Below are 19,806 nucleotides of genomic sequence, written 5' to 3'. Positions count from 1 at the left end.
TCACCCTCATTATGCTTCATAGAATAATCATCTACATTGAAGTTCACCCATTCTCTCAAACAGATATTAAATCAATTCCTTCAAGGAGTTAGTTGGCATCATTTTCAATACTTCTGCTGTGATGGCATTTTATATATCTTTATTCCTTATGAAATAAATCCTTCAATGCGTAGTCTTACTTAAGGGATGGTAATTTTCTATTTGTCCCTTAGTTCTGCCTTCATAGTTAAGTGTTCTGAATCAGCTCACCCATTGGCTCAGGTGGATATGCCATACACACCAGGCTATCCCAAGTTTGATTTCTGGTCTGTAATGAGTTAGCTAATGACATCTACTCTGGCAGTAGAGGTTACCTTTGGACTCAGCCCTTCTCGGCCAGGAAGGGGGAAATCAGCCAAGGTTCCCTCCAACTCCTGCTTAGTATCCAATGCCCTCCCCAACTGGCTGGAAAGCAAGTAATGCTTTACCTGAGGGAGTAATTGAGGGAGAAACAATTCAACAATTGCACATTTTTAGTTCAGTTCCACAAATTTGTCTTCATAACTAGAGTTCTAAATTCCAAAATCATCAGTGCCAGTGTTCTTTAAACTAGTTTGACTGTGCCAATAAATTTTTGAAGGAACGGTTACAAAACATCAACATCATACTTCAAGTGTGTCTTATTTTTTGTTGATGGGTATTTAATTGAAAAAAGTACCATATTCATTGCCATAAAATAACAAAAAAACTTCCAAAGCAAACTTAAATGGTAATTTTGGATATCAATTGTCCAGTGTGCTGGAGTTGTTGCTGAATCTATCTAACTCATTTTATTTGTTTCAGTTAGTTATTTATTTCCAGCAATCCTACTTTTATATGAAGATGCATTAATGGATTATATCCTTACTTTCCAACCACCTAATATACCTTTCTGCAATTTCCATTAGCAAATCAGAAATTCACTTCATAAATGTTATATATATGTCTGATCGCATTTAACTTTTGTCAAAGACTTGCCGTCTCACTACAGTAATGCTAAAATCAGAAGCACAAATGCAGTGTCGCCTCATTGATATTATTTCTATTCAAGTTCCATGTTCTGCCTGAGGTATTTTCTGAAGGGGCTGGATAGGGTAGACACTGAGAGATTGTTTTCACTGGTCGGTGAATCTAAAACATGGGGGCAGAGTCTCAAGATCAGGGGTCTATCATTTAGGACTGAGATGAGGAGAAACTTTTGGGCTGGATTTTAAGCAGCCCTCGACATCGTGATCCATGTCAAGGGGGCCTGAAGATGGCTCTGGATGAGGTCCACCGTGGACCTCGACGTCAGCAGGGCCCGGCCCGATCTCCTGGCGGCAGTGAGATTCTGTGGCAGCACCCCCGCCGCTGGGTGACGGGACCACAATTTAAATAATTAAATCAATAGAATTAATTAATTTAAATTTACTCACTCGGGATCTTGAGGGCCTGCCGTGATCTGCGGTGCAACAGCCGCCACTCCCACGTCTTCAGATTCCCATTCGAGGAAACGAGGCACGACACTGGTAGGGAGGTGGGAGGAGGTAAATTTATCAGTGCGGAGGGGGGCGCATGGGACAGGGTCAAATAAACATTATGGATGGAGGGGTTGGTGGGAAGGGTTGTACTTTCAACTTTGTGCAGTTTGCGAGGGGAAGGTTCAATAGAAAAGGTGTTTTGGAGGGGGGAAGGGCAAATAGTTAATTTGATTGTTAGTGGCGGGGGGGGGGTGTGGGAAAGGGGTGTTAGAACTTTAGTTATGTAATTCTGGGGGCATTCTCTTTAAAAATGTAAATATCCTGGCAGAGCTGACTGCCCTTTAAAAATGGCATCAGCGCCTACACACAGGCAGCTGATGCCATTGCCGGGGACTGACAGCCCACCCACTCCACATGATTGGAGGGGGTAGGGCCACCCGGCTATTTAAGTGAGCCGCCGCGCTTAAGATCGCGGAGGCTCTCCATTTTTTGAGGTCGCCGACAACCCCTTCACTCAAAGGGTTGTGAATCTTTGGAATTCTCTACCCCAGAGGGTTGTGGATGCTCCATCATTGCATACATTTAAGCCTGGGATCGACAGATTTTTGGTCTCTCAAGGAATCAAGAGATATGGCGTGCGGGCAGGAAAGTGGAGTTGAAACCTAATATCAGCGACGATCATATTGAGTGGCGGAGCAGGCTCGATGGGCTATATAGAAACATAGAAAATAGGAGCAGGAGTAGGCCATTCGGTCCTTCGAGCCTGCACCGCCATTCAATACGATCATGGCTGATCATCCAAACTCAGTACCCTGTTCCTGCTTTCTCCCCGTATCCCTTGATCCCTTTAGTCCTAAGAACTATATCTAATTCTTTCTTGAATATATTTAATGATTTGGCCTCAACTGCTTTCTATAGTAGATAATTCCACAGGTTCACCACTCTCTGGGTGAAGAAATCCCTCCTCATCTGTCCTAAATGGCTTACCCCTTATCCTTAGACTGTGACCCCTGGTCCTGGACTCCCTCGCCATCGGGAACATCCTTCCTGCATCTAGTCTGTCCAGTCCTGTTAGAATTTTGTAGGTTTCTGTGAGATCCCCTCTCATTCTTCTAAACTCTAGTAAATATAAGCCGAATTGACCCAATCTCTCTTCATACGTCAGTCCTACCATCCCGGGAATCAGTCTGGTAAACCTTCGCTGCACTCCCTCCATAGCAAGAACATCCTTCCTCAGATAAGGAGACCAAAACTGCACACAATATTCCAGATGTGGTCTCACCAAGGCCTTGTATAATTGCAGCAAGACATCCTTGTTCCTGTACTTGAATCCTCTCGCTATGAAGGCGAACATACCATTTGCCTTCTTAACTGCCTGCTGCACGTGCATGCTTACTTTCAGCAACTGGTGCACAAGGACACCGTGGTCTCGCTGCACCTCCCCCTTTCCCAATCTATCGCCATTCAGATAATAATCTGCCTTTCTGTCTTTGCTACCGAAGTGGATAACCTCACATTTATCCACATTATACTGCATCTGCCATGTATTTGCCCACTCACTCAACATGTCCAAATCATACTGGGGCTTCTCTGCAACCTCCTCACAGCTCACACTCCCACCCAGCTTTGTGTCATCTGCAAACTTGGATATATTACATTTAATTCCCTCATCTATAGCATTAATATATATTGTGAATAGCTGGGGTCCTAGCACTGATCCCTGCGGTACCCCACTAGTCACTGCCTGCCACTCGGAAAAAGACCCGTTTATTCCTACTCTTTGTTTCCTGTCTGCCAACCAGTTCTCTATGCATGTCAGTACCTTACCCCCAATCCCATGTGCTTTAATTTTGCATGCTAATCTCTTACGTGGCACCTTATCGAAAGCCTTCTGAAAGTCCAAATACACCACATCCACTGGTTCTCCCTTATCTATTCTACTAGTTACATCCTCAAAAAATTCCAGTAGATTTGTCAAGCATGATTTCCCTTTTGTAAATCCATGTTGATTTTGTCCGATCCTGTCATTGTTTTCCAAGTGCTCTGCTATTACATCTTTTATAATGGACTCTAGCATTTTCCCCCACTAGAGATGTCAGGCTAACTGGTCTATAATTCCCTATTTTCTCTCTCCCTCCTTTTTTAAATAGTGGGGCTACATTACCTACCCTCCAATCCATTGGAACTGTTCCAGAGTCTATAAAATTTTGAAAAATTACCAGCAATGCATCTACCATTTCTAGGGCCACTTCCTTAAGTACTATGGTCTACTCCTGTTCCTATTTCTTGTGTTCTTGTGTTTCCTGGGTTCAGATCACTATAAGTGGACTTGCGTCCCTCATAATTTGCTTACTTTCACAGTAGTGTCAGCTGTAACTCAGTTGGTAGCATTTTTGCTCTGAGTCACACATTTCCAGGTTTTTCAAGTCCCACTCCAGAACTTGAGTTCAAAAATCAAAACTGACATGCCAGTGCAATATTGAGGGATGTTGGAGTGGGTTGTGGGGGGGGGGGTGGCGGGAGTGGGGGGAAGGGAGTGATGGCCACTGTCCCACCCAGCTAGGTAATCCTCACCCCACATCCAGCATAGTCATAGGACTACAGCTGAGGTCGCTAGCAATCCAGTAGAGGGGTTGCCCCTCTATGATGACAGCTCTTGCTTCTTTGTATTTATAAATTTGCAAAAGCTCTTCAGAGGGTGTCTCCAACTTGAGGCACTCTCCATCTCTCTCCTGCCTACATCAGGAGCTCCTATCTCTGATCGGGGTGCTGCCGATAGCTCACTGCTGGAGGGCCTTCTACTGGTCCTCCAGCCTCGGGAGCCCACACACCACTTAGTTGGCTGCCTCCTCGAAAATCGCCCTCTGGGTCCTGGTGCTGGCATGTGTGGGTTCCCGACCCGCATTTCCTCCCAACAGCAGGATCAAGACGAAAATCCAGCCCCATTTTTCAATTAATTCAGCTGCCTGGCCCCTGACCCCATATTCTTTAACTTTTGTCAGGGGTCTCCCACACACCCTGACCTTCTATCTGAGGTGAGGCAAACTTTCTTCTTAAACCTGCCTCATTCAGAAACTCTTGTTTGATCTAGCCTTGAACATTTGTTTTCTCTTTAGTCATACATGTCTACAAGAGGTGATGGAGAAAACCCATTCCCTGTGCAGCAAATGGTCACCAAGCTGCTAATTAAATTGGCTACTGTCTCCCTCAAAGTAGAGATCTGACCAGAACAGTAAATTCTGGAAATAGTCAGCAGTTCTGGCAGCATCTGCGGAGAGAAAAACAGGGATAACATTTCAGGTAGATGACCCTTCAGTTCAAATGATGGGTCACAAACCTGAAACGTTGGGCTGGATTTTACAGACCCCGCATGTCGGGGTTCGTGGCGGGGACGGACAAAAAATGCGTCCAGGAGAGGGCTGCCAAGCACCCCGATGCCGGAAGAGCATGGCCCAATATTGCTGACAGTGGCAAGGCCTTGTGGCATCCTGCCCGCCACTTGGTGATGGGACCCCCATTGGAATATTTAAAGAAATGGAAATAAATGCATTAATCATACTTACGTTGCCGCCTTCTGTCCCACTGCAATCTTCCTGCCGCTGGCCGGCACTCCCATGCCTTCAGATCCCCGTCTGGGGAAACGAGGCAGAACAATTTGGGGAGGGGGCAGGAGGTAAGTTTATCAGGGCGGGAGGGTAACCGCGTCAAAATAACATCATTGGTGTAGGCGATGGTGGGAAGGGTTTTAGGTTATGCACTTTGGGTGGGGGGGGGGGGGCGGCGGAGGGTGGTGGTGAAAGGTCAGATGGACATGGTAATTGTTTCGGTGGGGGGGAGAGGGCAAGTAATTATTTTAATAGTTATGGGGATGGGAGGGGGCAAAATAAATGTATTTAATTTTTTTTCATTCACTTTAGCTTTAAATATTTAAATTTAACGGTAGGGCTCAATGTCCTTTAAAAATGGCGTCAGCGCATGCGCACAGGCAGCTGATGCCATTGCCAGGGATGGACAGCCTGTCCCCTCCATGTGATTGGGGGCGACCGCCCACCCCGGCTATTTAAATAAACCGCCGCGCTTAGGATCACAGTGGTTCCGTGACATGCCGCCCACACGGGTAGACGACCATTGTTTTCGCCCGCCACTGATTTCAGCGGCGCAATTGTAAAATTCAGCCAGTTAACTCTGTTTCTCTGCACAGAGGCTGTTAGATCTGCTGTGTATTTCCAGTATTTTCTGTTTTTGTTTCACATTTCCAGTATCTGCAGTATTTTGCTTTTGTAGAGATCTAACCACAGCACCATCTTATGCTGTGCAGGGATGACTTCAGTTCCTTCCAACCTCAAGTGTGAATGATTCTCAGAAGTGTCTGAAATGAGGGAACAAATTTTCTCATCTCATCATTATGTCTGATTGTTATGGACAACAATTTCAATGGCTGCTCAGCACCTCCTAAGTGAGCTTATTTACACATGAAATCCTCTCTGACCCAGCAACTCCAACATGTGACTGTAAGGTTGAGTCCAAATCTTTGTGAATTCACTTTAACATAAATCAACACTTCAAAATAAATCCTTTCCATGGAAAGATAGTTGAAAATTCTGAAACCCAGCACTGCACTAATTTATTCTTAGACAATCCATTACATGTAAAGGATTTGAATGTGCCGCTATTGCCCCACATCTTACATATGATATTGATTATTAATCTGGCATATAGCTCTTTTCAGAAGCTTCTTTAGATACAGAAGCGTAAATGGTGGAATTTCTTTCTTTACTGAAAAACCTATATAGCTTAGTTAAAAGCAAAATATTGCAGATGCTGTAAATCTGAAATAAAACAAGAAATGCTGGAAATACTCAGCAGGTCTGGCAGTGTCTATGGAGACAGAAGCAGAGTTAATGTTTCAGGTCAGTGACCCTTCATCAGAACTGGCAGAGCCTAGAAATGTAATAGGTTTTAAGCAAATAAAGCGGGGGTGGGGCAAGAGATAACCAAAGAGAAGGTGTTGATAGGACAAGGTCACAGAAAATAACTGACCAGAAGGTCATGGAGCAAAGGCAAACGGTATGTTATTGGTGTGGTGAAAGACAAAGCGTTAGTGCAGAGAGGGTGTTAATTGACAGAAAAATAAAACAGCCTGGCCCAAAGCACAAACATGAAAAAACAGTGGGTAGGCACATGGTAAAAAAATGAATGATGACACAAAATAAAATAAGATAGACAAATAAAAAACAAAAATAAAAAAGTACTAAAAATAAAAAGGGGGGCCCCTTATAGCTTAGTGATGTTGAAGAACCCAAAATAACAAACTGTAAAACAATTGGCATCACAATTAAGTATTGTATGGGTCTTATCTTATGAGGAAATCACTTGGCCAGTCGGCCTCCGAGATGAATCAGAATGAGTCCATTCAAAAATAAATACCCACAAAATAGCAGATAAGTTGCCCTGACTGTGGATGCGCATCAATGCCTAATGTTACAAATCTGAGACTCAACGAACACCAATTTGCATTACAGAAATACATGAGACATTCTGATACAGCTTTTCATTTTTATTCTGTTTGCTCATTGAGACGTGAACGAGGAATATGCATAAAACATAAGTTTGTAAACACTAATGTTATTTTATTCTTCCTTGGCATATGAAGGAATATTGTTTTTGCCAAAATAAAACAGACGGTGAGGTGTGACTGAAGAAGGACTATGTTCAGATAACTTCATTCCATCGTTCGTTAACCAGTCTACTTTCAGAGCCCCATGATACATATTTAATTATGACAGCCCTTAAAGAAATAGAGTTTGCTATTTCAATTTAATCTTATCATAAACCTAATTTTTAATTTGCACAAATGTCATTTCAGATACTTTGAAGGTGATTTTAAAGTGCAGGCTCCACCCACCCGTTCTTGCTGGCATGAAGCCCGAGTCATTGAGACCTGGGCCTCATTTACGTGGAACTGGCAAGGCACGGCTACCAAATGGGCATCTTGCTGCAGCAGCCTGCTTCTGGGAGGGTGGCGAAATTGGCCATCTCCTATGCTAAGCAAACTGGCAAGTGGAGCTCAGGGGGGGAGGGGGATTGCAGAGGGGTGGGAAGGATAAGGGACTTCAAATGGGCTGGCAGTGGCAAGGATCTATTACAAGGGAACTCCTGCCCTCCTAAAAATCATAATTACAAGTTTCTTGGGTCATTTTGAGTGAGACCTCCAGTGGTAGCTTTATAGATTTTTGCTGAGGCTGCGTAATGCCTGGTACAAATGGGTAAAAAATTGCAATTTGGATCCTACAGCTAGTGTGGAACTTAATCTGCATATTTACGCAGGTCCTGCTTGTTTCAGAGAGACAAGCTGCTCACCCATTTACAGGCCCGCCTGAAATTATCAGGTAAAGGGGTGGCTGAGGTGGCCCAGCCCTATTTTTAATTGCTGACCACGTGTGTTTCAGGCATGAAACAGGCTGCCTGCAGTTGAAAATTGCCCCCAGCATTTTGTGTGTTGGCTAATTCCAACAGTATATTTGGTGTATCTTACAAAGTCCTGGCGTGAATGTTTTTACTGGTACCAACAAAGTGTCCACTTTTTGAACTGAGATATGGTTTCAGTTTGGTAAGGATTGACAATTATATATACCTGGGGATAATACATTCAGAAGGAGTAGCAAAGGATGGGAAGAGAGTAGTAGCATCAATTACAGACAAAATCTTATCAATAGAGCATAAATATTTAAATAGAGAAGTGATCCAAACAGAACCCCTCTGTTGTGATGCACAGATGCATTTAAAGGGAAGCTAGATAAACACATAGGGAAGAAAGGAATGGAAATTATGTTGATAGCATTAGATGAAGTAAGGTGAGAGGAGGCTCATGTGGAGCATAAACACCAGCATTGACCAGTTGAGCCGAATGGCCTGTTTCTGTGCTGTACATTCTATGTAATTCTGTGTGGCATAATAAAGAACTGAGCAAAAGCATGCAATGAGTCACACAATTGTGAATGTATGATAATTACTGGAAAGAAAATCAAGAATGAAATTTGTAGACAGATTTATAATTGGAAGAGTTACAGTTATAGGGTGTTTTAAATATTCAAAATGGACGAGACAGGGAAATAGCCTGTGAAGTGAAGTTCTTTTTTGGTGATACTTCCTCAGTCAACATATTGCTACTCTGAAAAGGGAAATCAGCACAATTTGACCTGGTTTTGAATAATAAGGTCAAGCAAATAGGTGACCTAAAATTAAGGGACCATTTGGGAAATCACAAAAACAGTATAACTTAGTTCAGTACAAAAAACAGAAAAAAATGTAGGACAAGGGTATTTGACTGTAATAACAAATTATAGCAAGATCAAAAGATACTTTGCCAAGATTAGTGACATAGACATTGGTAAATAGGACTGCAGATCAGCAATGGGAGATATTCAGACACGAGATAGAAGGGTACAAATCAAATATTTTCCAGTAATGTACACAGAAATATTTTAGAATATATATGAATAAGAAGATTACATCAAGTTTGAATATATTAAAAGGAAACATTTAGCACTTAAAAGGCAAATAATTAGAAGGCCAGGACAAATATATCAAGAGGAAAGATACAAAAAGGGCAAATTAGAAAAGCTGGAATATGAGAGAGAAATAGCAAAGAAAAACAAAAAGAGTAATAAAAAGCCTTTCTAAAGGCACATAAGGAATTCAGAGATAGTCGAGGTAGGGGCAGGGCTACCAAAAAATGGATGTAGCATTTTGTTGCAGAAGGTGAAAGAATGTCAGAAATATTAAATAAGCACTTTGGGCTGAGTTTGTTTGGTTTACCTAGAAGTCCCGCTGCTGGATGAAAGCAGGAGTCAACCTCCCTTCGACAGGTGGTGGGAGCCTGGGGCGGCATTTTGCTGGTGGCGGCCAATTAACCGTCACCGGGATTGCCATCCAATCGAGGATGGCAGCCCGCCCCTTAGAGCTGCTAGCCCAATCAGAGGGCAAGCAGCTCAGCAACCTCAGTAGAGCCACAGCGAGCAGCAGCCAGTGCTGAGGCTGCAGCTCCAGGATGGGGGCGAATCAATGGCACGCCACCCTCAAAAGCAGGTAGGTTTTGGGGAGGAAGCCTGGGCCAAGGAAGAAGGCCCTGGTGATTGGGGGGGTGGGTAGCAGTGTGGTTGTGGTACATTACTGGCGCTGTTACCACAGGAGAAGCCATTGCCACCGGGAGGCCACTCCAAAAGCCATGGAGTGCCCATAAAGGACAGCCCTCACCCCAGGAACCTGCTGAGAGACCACAAGAGTTTACCTGGTGCTCTCCCCAGGTGGCGAGGCCCTCGTGATACAGGCAAAATGCCAACGTGGGCAGGAAATGGCTCTTAATTGGGCCATTAAGTGGCTTAAATGGCTGCTTGGCCACTGAGATTTCTGCCACTGACTTTATGCTATGGCAGCAGGAAGATGGTGGGCTCCCCTCCCAACACCTTCACCTGCCAAATTCCCAGCCCATCACCAAGGGGCTGGTAAAATTCAGCCCTTTGGCCGGAATTTTATGTTGGGTGGGAGGCCTGCCCACTGGCCCATAAGTCGGGGGCGAGCCCACCTCCACCAGGCCTGGAGAGCCATGCCAGGATTTTATGCCTCCCAGGCCCTTAATTGACCTTGGGTTGGACTTCCACCTCTCTGAGGCAGGAGGTCCTGCTTCTAAGAACTTCCGGTTAATCAGCAAGCCGGGTGCTCTCAGTCCCAGCAGCACCACTGGGAGCAGTGGCCACTGCTGGGACTGCACCCAGCTTCGGCAGCAAGAGGGATGCTGGCCTGGAAATACAGTACGTGTCTGGGACTTCACCGAGGACAATCGGCCGGGCCCCAGTGAGGCAAGGGGGGTCGGTTGGGAGGGGGTAGGGGGAGGGGATAGTGTTGGTGTGGTGGGGGTGGTTGGGCTGTGGGCGGGGTCTCCTTGGGGTGTCTGATCAGGTGGGCCATCCTCCAGCCCGCAAGGAGGACACCAGATTTTACTTGGCGGCCTCCTGGGGTCCTCAGCCACCCGCCCACCGCTCCAATTTAAGGAAGGAACATCATAGGAGCTGATGGTTTACATGTAAGGATTATGAGGGATTATTATTCAAAAGAGAATTGGTTCCATAAATTATTCAAATTGAAGTCAGACAAGTCACTGAGAACTGATGATTAACATTGTGGATGCTGAAGAAAGCTAAGGAAAAATTAGCCATGGCTTAGAGAATAATTTTCCAAAATTCTACGGAAAGGGAAATTGTGCCAGAAAACTGGAGGATTGCAAATATTCAAAAAAGGAAATGCTGATAAGTTAGAAAATTAGAGAGCAAATAGTTTAACTTAAGTTGTTGGAAAACTACTGATCCTTCTGATTTGCCTTTACAATCTGGCAGAAACCCCAGAGGGACAGTATAAACAGAAATTTACACAGTTTTTCTGGAGTTTCCACTGACCTTGCAGCGGTTATGTGATGCAAATTGTGAGAACCCCCCATAGAAAGTCTATCCATGAGCCTTCAATACAGAGTGAAATTATGAAACACTTGGAGAAACATGAGTTAGTCATGGTCAGTCTGCACAGATTTTAAAAAGTAAGATTGTGGTTCACCAACGGTACAGAATTCTTCGAGGAAGTAACAGATGATATGATAATGGAAATGCTTTGGATGTGATTTATATCAATTTTCAAAATGTATTTGGCATTGGACCACATAAGAGACTTATGGCAAAGGTAACGACATATGGAATTAAGGAAAGATGACTGAAAAGTTAAGAAAGATGGTTGGAGAGCAGAAAGCAAAGGGTAGAAGTGAAAAGAAGTTTCTTGGAATGAAAAGATGTTTTCCACAGGGGTCATATTGAAGCCACTCTCATTTAATATAACCATGATTTATCTATTCTTGGAAAATTAGTGAGCAATATTAGAATTCAATCGTAAATTAGAGAGTATTGTATATTGTGAAAAGCTGCAGGAGGAAGTAGATAGGCTGGCAGGAAGGGCAGTTAGGTGCCAGTTTAACATCGGAAAATATGGGGAGCGAAATGCAACTTATGCCCAAAACAGGTGGCAAGATGATGCAACACTTCTAATGCATGCCGGTTCATGCAGGACAGCAACTCAAGCCAAACTTGGCATTGAGCCTCATTGAAAGGCAGTGCAGCAAGCTGCAGGCAACTTGCTGGTTGAGGCCGATAAATTCCAGCTGGATTCATCACAGAGCCAGCCCACAGTAGGTCCTGTGGGGTTATGGCGTGGTGGGGGGAGCTGGTGGTTGTGGGGAAGAGGGAATTTTCTGGCTCCACAAAAATACAACTTTGAAAATGTCTTTCCCTATTTTTTGAGCAACCCCAAGCAATCCCCGTTAGGACTGCTGGTTAAGCTACTCAAGACCTGGTACTACAAGGCAGGGTTTATGCTGCACAAGTTGTGCTCATTTGTATCTGAATTTTGCATCAGGATCCCATCTGTTTCAGATGAGCAGGACTCTCACCCAGGAGCACCTGAAAATTGTCTCCACCAAGACATCTGTGAGAGAAGGGTTTACAAGAACCATAGAATGTCTTAATTGCCGGTCTTCACAGGGCTTATTCCTTGATCGGGCACTGTAGTGATAAGTGAAATTATAGCCCCAATTTTCTATCGATTAAGTTAAACAGATGGAAAGTAAAAGCTTGTAATTTTCAAACCAGTGCTCTCCGGGAACACACAGTTGGAGAATTAGCCCTTGTATCTTTTATGCAGCAGAAAAGCCAGAGACAAAGTGCAAGATTTTTTTCTGCCCTTGGAGGCAGGCACAGGGGTGGGGGGGGGGGGGCAAACAAAGTGGCAGGGGCACCATTCCTGACATCACCGAGGCCTCCTGCCATTTTGTCCGGGGCCGGGAAGGCCGAGGATGGCCTTCCCGCCCCAGGACAATTGAGGCCCTTACTGGCCGCTCTTCCTAACTCCACCTCAATTTTGTTGAAGGCGGAGGGGCCCACAGATGCTGCCAGGTAAAGCCTGGTGGCCTCCTAGCAAGGTCAGGATGGGATCCCTTCTTTGGGGGCAATCTATTGCCCCTGGAGTGTCCACCTGGAGACAATGGCCAACCCCCCTGCCCTCACTAACACCACCCCACCCCCACCCAGCTGCTGGTGCCTGCCCTGGATGGCAATAGTGACCCAAACTCCACTTACCTTTCCTGGGGTCTTCTCCAGTCTTCATACTGTAGGAACTTCTGCAGTACCAGCAGTGGCCACCACTCCAGGTGGTGCTGCTGATACTGCTGAGCTGCCGGCCTTCCGATTGGCCAGCAGTTCTTGAGGTGGGAATTCGTCCCTTAAAGGGACAGCATCCCTGATAGCGGGCAGTTAATTGCCTACCCACCATGATGGAGGGGCAAGGCAGGGACTCCCGTCACCAGAATAAAATCTGGCCCCTTCCAAGGAATGAATGTAAATGTAAAGCTCTGCAGAATGAATGCAAAGTTCTGCAGATTTTTTTCTATTCTCAGATTGATCCTAGCATGAGGTTAGACTGAGAACATTTGGGACCCAGGAAACTCATTTATGAAAATAGTCGAAACATATTTTGCCAAAGTCAGGAGACTGCATGCTCCTATTGGCTTAGAAGTCAAAAACAACAGAACTCATTTTAGATTGATTTTGTGATTCCCTAGTGATTGTTGCCAAATGTAGTTGCATGTCAATAAATATACTGGAAAGTTAAAATGTGGTTCAAACTGGAATTAGGTTGTGTCTACTTTGAGCTCTGCACTCTGAAAAGATTATGAACCTCTGGATGTGCAGCTCTGAATTTACACAGCCTTTGATCGCCACACATTTTCAGGTGGACCGATAGCCTATTGCCATCGGTATGGGTATGGTGCACTGACACTAATATGATGCAGTATAAAGTGGTGGAATGTAGCTTTAATTCTTCCACCTGCTAACTTCGCAATGTCATTCTTAAACAACTTTTGCTGGTTGGTATGAAGAATTATTGAGAGATTCAAGATGCTTTATCTGCTTAAACTATAGGCTACAGATAGTACACAGAACAGGAAAATTAGAGGGGCAATAATGTGGAAAATACAAAACAGTAACTGTGATACAAAGAAAAAAGCTGCTAAGGCTGGGAATTTAAAGTAAAACAGAAAATGCTGGAAGCATAGAATAGGCCAGTCAGCATTTCATAGAATCATAAAATTATTGAAAACTTACAACAACAGTAAAGAAAAATACAGGTTAATTTTTCAGGTATAAGACTCTTCCACAGAGCTGGAACATATTAAACCCTTTTGTAAGGTGGAACAGAGAGAAAATGGCAAGTACTTCCTTTTAAGCTGCAAATCACTATCTGAACATAGTGTATACTAGCTTAAGGAATAAGGCTTAAGTGTACCTTATTGATATCCTGATTTCAAAAAAGAAGTCGAGAACCACATCGACAATTAAAAAGACTGAACTTGTTCCTCTACCTCAAGCTCGAAGTTTCAACTATATAGTAATTTTTCATCAATTAATACATCATTTCTACTTAATCTTCGATAGACTTCAGAAAGTCTTAGGACTGTGCAGTGACAAAGACAGTTTATTATATTCTGAGTAAACTTGAAAACCTCATAAAGCAAAGGATCTTATTACTGAAATTGCAAGATTACTGAAATTGTGACTTGAAAAAAACATCCAGGCAAATTCCAAGAGATGGAATAGGTTAATGGAACATAGAAGAAATGAAGTCTGTGAAATAAGTCATTAAAACATGTTTTGTACCCAATGCGGACTATTTTCTGCAGTTGGGGGTGCTCCTGACACACACTGCTGGTCAGGAAATAGTGCACCCTGAGCCTCTGATTTTATTTTGTCCACTGTTTACAATGAACAGAAAATGGATACAGGTCTACAATTTCCCAACTAACTCTTTTTGTAACTGATCCTCCTCCTCCCGAACGAGTGAACAGGAAAACATCCCTCTGGTATATACATGGGGTGAATTTTCCCAGCCAACGGGAGGTGGGTTTTATTGCGTGCGTGGAGTTAAATCTCCTGAAATTAATATTAGGTTGGGTTCCCGACATCATTCTGCCCTCTTTCCGGCTTTACCCGGATTGGGGTCCAACGCCAGTGGGGAACCCCCTTGGGTCTGGTGGGAAAGCAATTGAGCCAATTTAAAAGGCAATTAAGAGCTGTTTTAACCATGGATTCCTTTTTTCCCACCCAGCACACAGGTTCCACGCAATGTCTACACCTCGCCACGTTGTTCAGTGAAACTGACTTGATAGCAAACAGTAGACAGTCTGAAATTAGCAAGCCTCTGGTCAGGCACCGTGAAAGGCTCGTGCTGATAGGAGCAGTTCTTTCAGCCTAAATTCATTGCTTTCATTGGGAACAGTAACAGTGCAACTTCTATCAAGTGCCTTGTATTCGACTGAGGTTAATCTCAACATCTTGCCTGTGAGACTGCCCTGCAACATGGTGGCTACAGATTTTGCAGTTGCTTGGACCTCTGAGGAGGAGGTGCGTCTTGTTGCAACCCAGCAGCCACATTATCAGGGGCAGCAATTCCAGTAGCAGCAGCAGCAGCTGCCTTCTCCACAGCCAAGTGCAGCTACACAGAACAAAGGGGATGGAGACAGGTCTGCACCTTGAAGGAGGTGAAAGCCCCAGCATGGAGTCTGTAGGGCAAGGGTCAGATAATCACAGACATCTGCAGTCTTTTGGAAGAAGACTTCCACCCAACAGAAGCAGGAGCCACGTGTTGCTCATGGCTGTCAAGGTTACCAGAGCCTTCAATTTCTTCATGTCCAGGTCCTTCCAGGATCAGCTGTTAACATCTGTAGGATCTTGCAATCTGTTGCCCACAATTGCATTAGCAAGATCACCAATGCCTTGTATGTGGAAGGGTTCCAACTATATCCAGTTTGAGATGAATGAGACTTTTCAAACTCAGAAGGTGTCGGCTTTACTTCCCTCATAGGATTTCCACAAGTCCAGAAGGTTAAAGACTGCACTCATGTGGCAATCAAGGCACCGTCAAAACAGCCAAGTGTATTTGTTAAACACAAGGGCTTCCACTCCCTTAATGTGCAACAGGTCTGTGACTACCACTAGAACATAATGCAAATCTGCACCAGGTATCCAGGGAGCTTCATGATTCTTTCATCCTTCGACAGTCTCAAGTTCTGCAGGTGTTCTCTCCATCAGACAGCCTCAGCAGTTGGCTCCTGCGATTCCTAGCCAATGGCAATAGTGAGAAATCCAACCACAGAGGCACAGGAGAGGTACAACAGGAGCCATGCTCCCACCAGTGCCACAATAGAGCAGCCACAGGCTTACTCAAAATGAGGTTCTGCTGCCTTGACAGATCTGGAGGCAAGCTTCAATATGTCCCAGAAAGGGTCGCCAGGATTGTTGTGGTCTGCTGTACCCTTCACACATGGATCTGCAGAGAGGTGAGCTGATGTAGGAGGAAGATGGAGAGCACCCGGCCACCTCAGAGGAGGGGAGGAGGAGGAGCAGCATCCTGAACTGCTGTTGGTGCCTGCAGCTACAGTCCTCCCTGTCAGAGAAGCCTGCGACAGTTTCATCCAGGCACTTGAAAAGTGTGCTTGCAGCATTATAAGCTTTCCATCAAGACCCCTGTGCAAAACCGCCACAACCAACCAAACCTCCTCCCTACAGTCACTCAGCGACCCATCACATTCACAGCCTTTCCTCCTCATCAAGGCTGCTCATTCCATTCACCTGAATGAAACTGAACAGGGTCAATGGGGGATGCAACAAAGTAGAGGCCATGAGTATGAGTATTTCACATAAACTCATTCTTTCATTAAAATAAAGAGCATCAATGAACAGTAACGATGTAATAAGCACCATAGTGAATTGCTAAGAAATTTTCCTTGTACACTTTCTATTACTTCTATGTGGTGCTACCTCTGTGCTTTAGCAGAGCTAGAAGCAGGCAGCTCATTACCCAGATGCCTGTGGTGGATGCCCACTAGGTTTCGGGGCCCTTGAGGGCCCTGCCAAAGACTGCACCTGTAGAGACAGACTCGGTTATTGGGGCAGGTGGTAGCATGTGCAGCACTTTCTGAGGGGGCTAGGGCAAGGGCTGAGAAGTGAGGGCACCTTGAGAAAAGCCTCCGCTGTCGTGAGCCCTTTCTCCATCTTGCCTCTCAGGGTCCACCTGCACTTCCCTGCTAACCATGTGCAGGTGAGCACTTGGCTGCATGTGAGTGTGACGTTCAGCCACCAAGGAGAGGCTATGATTGATATTGTGTAAACTGGTGGCCAGAGTGTGCAGGCCACTGATGTGGGCCAGCATGCACTCGGTGGCCTGCCATAACTGATTCTCCATGAGGTTGGTCACTCTTTCTATGAAAGTGGTCATTAGCGCAAATGCCTGAGTCATCATAGTACTATTGCTGCAGATGGACTGCTTCATATCCTGTTCAAGGGTACGCACTGCCTCTGGAAATTCTGATAGAAACACACACATTTCCTGTTTAATGTACGAAGCCCAAGGCTCAGCATCTGTGTCCAGTCAAGCAGAGCTCGGTGTCCTGCACCCTCCGATGGGGACTCTCCACTACTGTCCTTCTTTCCAGCACCGGTTCCTGCTCATATGATGGCCAGAATTTTACGCTGGGCGGACGGGAGCCGGACTCCGACGTAAATGTCCGTGCCAAACACGCTCCCGCCCAGCCTGGGGATCCGTCCCGATTTTACGGATCCCCAGGCTTTAAGTGTCCCGAGGCGGGACTTCCACCCACTTGAGGGAGGAGGTCTCGCCTCAGTGAGCTGCTGGCCAATCAGCGGGCCAGCAGCTCTTAGTCTCAGCAGCACCACCGGGAGCGGTGGCCACTGCTGAGACTGCAGCCCAACCGACCGAGGAGGACGCAATGGAACTAGGACAGAAGGTAAGTTCGGGCAGCCTCACCAGGGGAATCGGTCGTGCCCTGGTGAGGCTAGGGTGGTCGTTAGGGGAGAGGGAGGAGTCTTGGTTCCGGGGTTGGGTTGGGAGGCGGGGGCAGCCCTCAATCGGGCACCCTGCCAGGCACCCCCCCCCCCCACCAATTGCCAGGCAACCCCCCCCCACACTGGGGTGCAGAAAGGCCGGCAGCTATAGCTGGGCGGCCTTTCACGTCCCCGGCACACCCGCTTGCCACGGGTAAAATACCCGTGGAGGCGGGCGAGGGCCCTTAAGTGGCCGTTAAGTGGCCACTTAAGGGTCTTGATTGGCCTCGGGCGGGCGGGCTGCTTATCACAACCCCCACCCTGTCCCCGCTGGACCTCTGTAAACTTGGTCGGAGGCAGAATCGGGGCGGTTGGGCCTCCCAGAGCCTGCCGCTCAATTTTACACCGCCCCAACGCCACCATCCGACCCGCTGAGGTGGCGTAAAATTCCGGCCAATGTGTTCCTCAGCATGTGCCACCCTATTTAACTAAGGTGCTGGACTAACCAAGTGTGTGGATCTGCGCAGTTAGAGGATGCGCAGGAGTCATGGGGCGGTGCATCCTCAGAGTGTTGGTCCCCCTCTGAAGACTCCTCATGTTCTTCCCTCGTCTCCTCTGTTGGCACCATTATGGCATGTGTGGGAGTTGAAAAATGAGTTAGTGCTGAACATAGGTGAATTTGGATTCCAAGTTAGCATTGTGGAGTCATGACATTTGACGTATTGGTGATGTCAATTCAACGTGAGTGACAATTAAGTGCTAAGTGCCAGTGCGATATCTAATACTGTCACCAGTGGCCAGGTTTTATTTGGCGATGGGTGTCCCGACAGCGGGTCAGAAGGCATGGGAGAATCTGCCTCAGCCCACTGTCGGATTCTCTTTGCAATTCCACAGCAGGCAGCCAATTAACTGCCGTCATCGGGGTTGCTGTCCCCTTAAAGGAAAAGCTCGCCTCTACAGCTACTGGCCAATCGGAAGGCCAACAGCTCTGCAGTACCGGCACTGACAATAGAAGCAGTGGCCAGTGCCATTAGTGCAGGAGACTCTGCAGAACCAGGAATGGAACAACCCCTGGGAGAGGTAAGTTGGTTTGGGTCGCTGAAGTCATTCAGGCAGGCCATGGCAATGGGTTGGGGGGGGGGGGCAGGTTTGGTGAGGATGGATGGGATCCCATGGGGCCAGCTGTTGCCACCAGAGGGGCCCTCCAGGGGCTATGGATTGCCCCCAAAGGAGGGACCCATTCTGACCCCACTAGGCTTTATGTGGCAGCTCTCCATCAGCAATGGCCTATACTGTTGCCATCCTGCCAATCTCCAAGATTTCCTCCTCCATCATGGTCAGGTTGGCCATGGCTGTCGCTCCACCACCTGGTCCTTTGCTTCTCCCTGGTGTTGTGAGCTCTGTTCTGCAATGAGAAAAGGCAGAGAGTTGGAGTGTGAGGAGTGAACTGCTTGCTGAGGATGGAGGGTAAAACTTTGAGGCGGGTGACTGTGAGGAATGGGTGTAAGGGGGCAACAGGATAAGAGTAAGTTTGAGCATTGTCTGTTGTGATAGAGATTTGAGGCTGGAGAGAACAGAATGTGTGTAACTAAAGTGTCAGTCAGAGCAGTACTGTGCAGGAGAATGCTAGGGAAGTGAGAAAATGATGGCTGCCAGCTGAGAGTTTTAGGACACTCACCTTGCCAGACCTCATGATGTCACTAAATCTTTTCTCTCACTGGACCCAGGTCCTTGGTACCACAATTTGGCTGCTGCTTGTCTCTGAGACTTGCAGCCATGCCTGCTTGGTTAGTCTGGCTACTTTCCTCTTGCTATCCTCAGGGAAGAGGACTTCTCTCCGTGCCCACACTGTATCAATCATTACCTCCAGGGATGTCAGTGAACTAGGGGCAGCCCTTCCATCTCTTCCATCCAATCTTCTTTGCTCCTTTTCACTGGTAGCCTGTATGCTGCAATCACTGCTGCCAGTGAGAGTCCTGCCGGGTCCCTTAAAATAGAGATCCTTCATTGCTTAGTTAGGTGAATCATCCTGCCTGCCCTCGTTGATTCACTGGGGAACCTGGAGGCAGGATAATTACAAGAAAAAGGGAAAGGGCAACAGCAAGGTGCAAAAATTAATCAGGTTCCTGACTCGAAAATGGTCCTGACATTCTGGCAGACCCTACGTTCTGAAGATTAATCCCATGGTGCTCAGAAATAAATTGCTAATGGTAACTTTTAGAAGTAAGCATTCTATTAATTTGTAATTATGAGGAAAGTATTGACTGCAAGAGTCCTGGGAAGAAGATGGCTAGATGGCTGTTGATGGAAGTTTCATCATAACTCTTCTTCACAGGAACCATATTGTTGGACCAGCCTTAGAAATAAAGGATGCAGGCTTCTCTGCATCCAGC

At 46.1% G+C, this 19,806-nt stretch overlaps 1 protein-coding gene across 13 annotated transcripts in view; it reads right to left on the bottom strand.

Annotated features, from left to right (window-relative positions):
- Positions 1-19,806, bottom strand: part of nrxn1a (neurexin 1a) — a 2,153,831-nt gene that overhangs the window by 812,984 nt on the left and 1,321,041 nt on the right. The window lies entirely within an intron of this gene.

Source organism: Heterodontus francisci, chromosome 13, assembly GCF_036365525.1.
Source record: "Heterodontus francisci isolate sHetFra1 chromosome 13, sHetFra1.hap1, whole genome shotgun sequence".
Taxonomy (NCBI): Eukaryota; Metazoa; Chordata; class Chondrichthyes; order Heterodontiformes; family Heterodontidae; genus Heterodontus; species Heterodontus francisci.
The sequence above is the reverse complement of the archived record's forward strand: the minus strand, read 5'-3'. Positions and strand labels throughout refer to the sequence as shown.